The 7,754-nt window shown below is 36.0% G+C and overlaps 1 long non-coding RNA gene across 1 annotated transcript; it reads left to right on the forward strand.

Annotated features, from left to right (window-relative positions):
• Positions 1-2,901: 2,901 nt before the first annotated feature.
• On the forward strand, positions 2,902-3,467 carry LOC21387044. The gene is made up of 4 exons (XR_002903633.1): positions 2,902-2,958; positions 3,051-3,119; positions 3,215-3,286; positions 3,408-3,467. It is a non-coding gene; the product is annotated as an uncharacterized LOC21387044 (long non-coding RNA).
• The last annotated feature ends 4,287 nt before the right edge of the window (positions 3,468-7,754 follow it).

Below are 7,754 nucleotides of genomic sequence, written 5' to 3' on the forward strand. Positions count from 1 at the left end.
ATCATACCACATTAAACTAACCTCATAACTCACAAAACTAACATAAAACTCACACACCCTTATTACAACACATCTTCCTTAAGAACCACAAATTTACATCCATAAATCCAAGCTTAAGGTTGGTTAGAAATTAATGGAAAAGAGTTTGAGAACTTACCCTTGATGAACTCTCTCTCTCCCTTGAAAACCTTTGAACTCCTCTAAGATTTGTTAATGGCTTGGAACTAGAAAGTATAAGAAAATTTAAGAGGAATATTTCTACATTTCAAACTTTACTAAAACATAAAAAGAGAGGGTTTAGAGTTTCCTTACCCTTAGAGGAATGCTTGACTAGTCTCCTCCTAGACCCTTTGATCTCTTTCTTCTTCTTCTATGGTTTGCTAGTGGCTCAAGATTGGAAGAGTGGAGGAAATATTTGAGAGGAAATGTTGTAGGGTGGCCGGATTTTTGAGTGGGGAAAAAGCTAGGAGAAAAAAAATGAAGCTTATCCTATGTTGGTTCCTTTTATAGGCACTTGGAAATTATTTTTTTTAACACCAATTCCACTCCATCATTCAACCAAATTTTTGGTTCAAATCCCCCTTTCTTGGCCGGTTTTGGAAGGAGAAAAGAAGAAGCAACTTTGCCATTAATTCCCCTTCAACCACTAACATCACATCACCTTAACATAAAGTCCTCTAGCACACTCCACTAGCCAAAGGTTTGGCTCTATTTTTTCATGCATGGCCGGCCAAGTGGAGGAAGAGAGAGAGAAAAAATCTCACCTACCCCATTGTACTCTTGTCCACTTTCTTAAGTTTCCCTTTGAAACTGATAAAAATTATACTGACTATAAGAGAGTAACTTAGCTGACAGGAATTCGTTTCCATTTCTGACGGTTCCTTTTTCTACTGCTTATTTACAGTTAAATGTTAAATCCTTGACAGCTTTGGATATCACATTAAATTCTTATTCGCGTAATATCTTGAACTATTTATAGTCTTGAAATTAATTCTAGACTGAACAAATTCTAAATTTAACTTTCCTGCGTTAATTTTCGGAAATGACGTTGTTTCTGACGGTGTCAACTCCCGAGTTCACATTGTACCCTTCTTCTATGGGTATTTATCTTCTGACTTTAACCTAGCTGTCTGGCAATTAAGGATTTTCTCTTCTTTTAAAATGTCAGTGCGTTTTTTTATACGCTGCTAACATCATGCTGTGTTTGGAGATTCTTGAAATTAAGATTCTCAAACTATACTTGTACTGAAAATTATTCTGCCTTAAAGTACGGCGAGAATTTATCGATCGAATTTACTCGATCGAAAACATGATCTTAACACGGAATCTGCTACAGAATTTAAGAATACATATATTAATTCCATAAATACTTCATTCACAATATAACATAATATTTTTTAGGAAAATCCTTGGCTTAAATACATAAATTGTATTATTTAAGGTCTGGGATTTTCTCAGTCATTACAAGTATGCTCTTGTATCATTTTCCCCTTCTTGGAAAATTTCCCCTTCAAGGTGCACTCATGGAGACTTGAGTTTAGGATCTCCTTCTCTAATACCAATTGATGTTAGAGTGACGCAACCATTCCTCCATAACGCAATCAAATACCTTAAACATCATCCAAAACAAGACTTGGAAAACCACCCCCAAAACAACTCGTTTTGGCCCTTACTTTGACAAGTCTCTCATAAATATGTGGGTGCACTCAACAGGCGGGCCCAGTCACTTCTTTAAAGTCCAGGCCACATAAGCCGTCTCCCAAATTTAAGTATGCTCATGCATCAAAATCTCATTGACCATGTCAATAGTAAAATAAGTAGATAATCAAAAGACGTTGGTGAAAATAATCCAAAGTAAATCAATAGAACATGTCGAATTTTTATATGGACAGTCACATTAGGATACTATAATTTTATAGAAATTAAAAGAGAAGAAAGCGAACCAAAAAGAGAGAAGGAAAGCACCACCGAAAGGCATTTCATTACAGTTGCATGATCCTTCTTGGCGAAGCTAAGGTTGCTTCCCATTTCACTGGCAAATTTATAAGAGTGGAGTTGAAATAATATAACAATTATTTGTTGAAAATATTTTAAAAATTATAAAAATCACATGATAATTATCTTTAATGATATTCACGTTTATACTACAACACACGTCCGTAGCAATTATTTTAATGATATTGATTCTTGTAATTTGTAAAAAAAAAATATAATTTTTTTTCCATATTTCAACATGCATAGTGAAATTTTACTATTTGTATAACTTTTTCTTCTTTTTAGACTTTTGAAGACTTTTTAGTGCAGAGTATCCACGAATGATACATTGAAATTTAAAATAATAAATTACATATTTTAATAAACGAGTAGTCGAGTTATCCCATGGGTGTCCCAAATCCATGATGGGTACTCTAAGAGACAAAAAAAAAAAAAAAAAAAAATCTACGTAAACCAAAGCGTGAAGGTTTGCAATAAAAAAAGGATAAAATCATTTTAGTATCTTCTGTTATAGTGAAATATTTCACTAGTACATTGTGTTTTTAATTATATTAAAACGGTACTTTTATTTTTAATGAAACGTTTTTTAAATATCTAGAGACTATTTTTTGAGACATATAATATCCAATTTGTACTTTTCATTAATTACATAAAAATTAATAACTTCAAAAATATTTTCTAAGAACATTTTCACTTATTTTAATGGAAAGCAACTTGTTTAATGGAAATGTTCCCTCTGAGCTCGGAAAATTGGTGAACGTGGAACGACTGTCAGTTTGCCATTTTCTATTTCATGTTTCTTTTTCTTGAGTATTTTACCATTTGATTAGCTTCAAAATTAAATTTAATAAGTTGAGAGTTATTTAGTGTTCAAAATGGTGTAAACTGCAGCATTCTTGGTGCTTACAATCTCACCGGACAGTTTCCTCTGGCTCTCACAAATCTCAGTAAATTGAATGAACTGTAAGTGTCACTACTATTCTAACTAATAATTTTGACTGAAAAGTCTTCTGCTTCATAAATTTTCGATCTTGATGCATTTGGGGCCATTGCAGTAGGATCAGTAGCAACAACTTCACAGGTAGGATGCCCGATTTTGGCGGTTGGAAACAACTTCAGAAATTGTAAGAGCTTGTTTCTAGTATGTTTGAAATTATCTTTAGTTTCTAAATTTCGAAAGCAATATAAATCAATGTCAAATATCTACTGTTGTTAACAGAGAGATGCAAGCAAGCGGTTTTGAAGGGTCAATTCCTTCTAGTCTTTCTCTTTTGAGCAATTTAACTGAATTGTAAGTCGTCTTCTTACAAGTATCTACTTTTCTGAGTAGATAATTCCATAAAATCTCAATATTCTTTAACAGCTGACAAGGCTTGTATTCATTATAATCGTCATGTTGTTACTCTGTGCAGAAGGATTAGTGACTTAAACGGTGAGAGTTCAGATTTTCCGGACTTGACGAACATGACAAATATGGAGATCTTGTGAGACATTTTCAAGTTTTATAAGCTTTCTAGTAAAGATGAATCGATCCACAAGAAAACTTGAAAAGATTTGTTCTAAAAGGGCTTGCTTGAAATTGCAGGATGTTGAGGAGCTGTAATCTAAGAGGAAGAATCCCGGAAAATATACGTACTTTGGAGAGTCTGAGTGTTTTGTAATTCTTCTGTTCACTTTTCTCAAGTTTCTACTACTAGTCTTTCTAAACACCGTATTTTCTGTAGGTAGCTTTATTATTTTGCTAGACTCCTTATTTCATGCTATGACATCTGAGCATCTGAGCTCTTACTTTGTAGAGATCTTAGCTTCAACAAACTGGAAGGAGAAATTCCAGATTTCGAAAATATAATGCGTTTGGACACATTGTAAGTAATACAAAACTCACATGTAAATATTTCATTGAGTTAATATGCTTCCTCAAATGTCAATATGCTATTATGTTGCTCACTGAATAGGTATCTTAACTTGCTCAACGGATCTATTCCCGAATGGCTCAAAAGCAGAGATAGTCGCTAGTACGTAATGCGGCTGTAATCCATCCTATATTTTGCATCAAATTTTCTACTTGTGTGCAGCCAAATAGATATTTCTTCTGTTCACTTTAGGATAATTAGCTAATAATTGAAGGTTTCTAGGAAGAGTGAATATCAATTCTTATTCCTTTAATCAGCCGGTGCACATATATATACAAATAATAAAGCTTTGACTATTCTTAGGTTGTAACTAACTAAGGAAACAAACCCACTAAACTTGGAAAGATAAAATAAAGATCCGGTAGAATCCCGGATTCTCCTCCTAAGTTATATACAAGATATTAGGGATAATTCCTAGAAATCTTCCCTAATTGATTCGGAAATCTCAACACTCCCCCTCAAGCTGAGTTGTAGATGTTGAACAAACACAGCTTGTGACTCAATCCTTCGAAGCTTGTTCTTGGAAGAGCTTTCATGAGTATATCTGCCACTTGAGATTGTGTAGGGGTATAGATCAATTGTATTATTGAGTTGTTAATCTTCTTTGAGATAAAATGACGATCAATCTCAATGTGCTTAGTCCTGTCATGGTGTACCGGATTCTTGGCGATGCATATAGTTGCTTGATTGTCACAGAAAAGCTTGATCTGTTTCTCACTTGTTATCCCTAATTCCTTGAGTAGTCTCCTTATCCACATTCCTTCACAAATGCCAAGGGCCAATGCTCTAAACTCAGCTTCTGCGTTGCTCCTTGAGACTACTGGTTGTTTCTTGCTCCTCCATATGACTAGATTCCCATAAACATAGGCACAATAACCAGTTGTTGATCTTCTGTCCTTTACATCTCCTGCCCAGTCTGCATCTGAGTAGATCTTAATATCTTAGTTTCCAGTCTTCCTGTATAGTATACCCTTTCGTGGTGTCATTTTTAAGTACCTCAAGATCCTATACACAGCTTCCATGTGTTCTTCTGTAGGATTGTGCATGAACTGACTTACTACACTCACTGGAAAGCCGATGTCTGATCTTGTGTGAGAGAGGTAGATAAGCCATCCTATGAGTCTTTGGTATCTCCCTCTATCAACTGGTGCAGACTCTATCATAGTTGTTATCTTCTTAGTTGGATCCATCGGTGTGTCGACTGGCTTACACCCTAGCATTCCTGTTTCCTTTAGCAGATCCAGGACATACTTCCTTTGAGAGACAAAGATTCCTTGCTTGGATCGAGCTACCTCCATTCTGAGAAAATAACTGAGATTGCCAAGATCTTTGATTTCAAATTCCTTGGCCAGAACTGCTTTCACTCTCACTAATTCCTCCTCATAATCACCTGTCAGAATGATGTCATCGACACATACAATTAAGACTGCCACTTTGTTTTCTGAGGAGAATTTCACGAGCAATGTATGATCTGCCTGACATTGAGTGAATCCATTTCTCACAACTGACTTTGCAAACCTGTCAAACCATGCACGAGGAGATTGTTTGAGTTCATACAAAGACTTCTTGAGTTTGCACACTTTGCTGCTTTCCACGGTTGCTTCCAGTCCTAGAGGTATTTCCATGTACACATCTTCTTCAAGGTCACCATTCAAAAATGCATTTTTTACATCCAGTTGATGTAGAGGCCAGTCCTTGTTTGCTGCAAGTGAAAGAAGGACTCTGATAGTGTTTAGTTTGGCCACCGGAGCAAAAGTTTCTTGATAATCTATTCCATCAGACTGAGTGAACCCTTTAGCAACTAGTCAAGCTTTTAGTCTCTCAATACTACCATCAGCCTTGTGTTTGATAGTAAAAATCCACTTACATCTGACGGTCTTCTTATTTGAGGGAAGATCTGTCAACACCCATGTGTTATTTTTCTCCAATGCTTGGATTTCATCATTAACTGCCTTCCTCCATTCTATGGGTTTGAGAGCCTCCTGAATAGTGTTGGGAACCTGCATACTATCAAGAGTAGACACGAAGGCCTTGTATGATGGTGATAGTTTCACATATGAGACAAATTGGCTAATAGGATGATCCGTGCACGTTCTGACACCTTTCCTCAAGGCAATTGGAACATCTAAATTCTCCATAGTAGGTATTGTAATATCTAAATTATCCTTACCCAAGTGAACTTGTGTAGGCATTAAATCCGGATCAGCTTCATGGTCTAGTGTAAGAGGCATTGTGTGCTCTATCTCCTTTTCAGACTTCTTCCTCCTGGAGTAAACAATTACCTCTTTATTCTTTTCATTGTTTTGTTGAAGTTAAAGAGGTGGACTAGAACGGTTTGGACTGGGACTGTCTTGGATATGGGATAGAATTGGTGGACTCTCGGATTGACTGGTAGAATCTGTTTGAGGAGTAGGACCGGGAATGGGCAGAGATGGAGGGGGCTGAAATTCAAGATCCCAAAGCTAGAATTCTCTCATGTTCTCCCCTTGAATTACAGGTTTGGAAAAGAATGATTGGTGTTCAAAAAAGGTTACATCCATTGAGTTGTAGAACCTTTTGGTTGTGGGAGAGTAACACTTATACCCTTTTTTATGTGAGGAGTACCCGAGAAAGACACATTTTATGAATTTAGGGTCTAATTTCCCACGATGTTGAGAGTGTATATGAACAAAGGCAGAGCATCCAAATATCTTTGGAGCTAATGATGAGATGAATTTAGTGTGTGGGAAATTTTGAAGGACAACATTGCACGGAGTTTGGAACTAAAGGATTTTGGAGGGAATCTGATTAATAAGGTATGTGGCTGTGAGTATGGCTTCTCCCTAGAAATATTTTAGAACGTGAGTGGTGAACATGAGTGACTGAGCCACCTCTAATAGGTGCTTGTTCTTCCTCTCCGCAACCCTATTTTGCTGAAGGGTATCAACACAAGAACTTAAGTGGACTATCCCTTGACTCATGAGATAGGTGCAAAGAATTGATTCAAAGTATTCTTTGGCATTGTCATTTTTAAGAATTTGAATCTTGGTTTGAAATTGTGTTTGTATCATAGAATTAAAATTCTGAAAAATTTGTCCAACTTTAGACTTTTCTTTCATAAGGAATACCCATGTTAAGCGAGTATGATCATCAATAAAAGACACACACCACCTAGTTCCAGTGATATTTTTTACTCTTGAGGGGCCCCATACATCACTATGAATTAAGGCAAAGGGGCGAGAAGGTTTGTATGAGGAGTTAGGATAGCTACTACGAGTGTGTTTAGCAAGTTGGCAAACTTCACAATTGAAAAACTTTAGACTTTTATTGATAAACAATGATGGATACAAATTTCTGAGATATATGAAATTGGGATGACCAAGACTATAATGCCATAACATGTATAATCTCACTATCCTTATTGATGTTGGTTGCTGAATCGAATTTGGCGGCGGAAGCGTAGCGGAAAGACGGATCGTGTATAACAAAAATTTTCACAAAACCTTTGAGATACTCTATAGATTATATTAATTTATGCACGAATAAATTAATCTCATTAATTCATTTATTAAGAACTCAATTAGAAAAAATACCTGGAGGCCGACTCGGTTGATAACTTGAGTTCTTTAATCTCGAACAATCCTTGCTCCAAAGCTTTGTGTTTAGAAAACCATTGTCTTCCACGTCAATTCCTAGAATCCACAAAGACGTGTGTGTGGGCACACATGAGACAAAACGGGTTACAATAAACACTCAAATTTTCACAAACACCAACGCATGCACGATGTGGAATTTTTGGAGAAAATTTTTTCCTTCTTTCTATAGAGAAATTTCGGCCACCTCTAAAATTAGGGCAAAAATTAATTC

The sequence above is a fragment of the Morus notabilis genome, unplaced genomic scaffold (assembly GCF_000414095.1).
Source record: "Morus notabilis unplaced genomic scaffold, ASM41409v2 Scaffold1688, whole genome shotgun sequence".
In the NCBI taxonomy this organism is placed as follows: domain Eukaryota; kingdom Viridiplantae; phylum Streptophyta; class Magnoliopsida; order Rosales; family Moraceae; genus Morus; species Morus notabilis.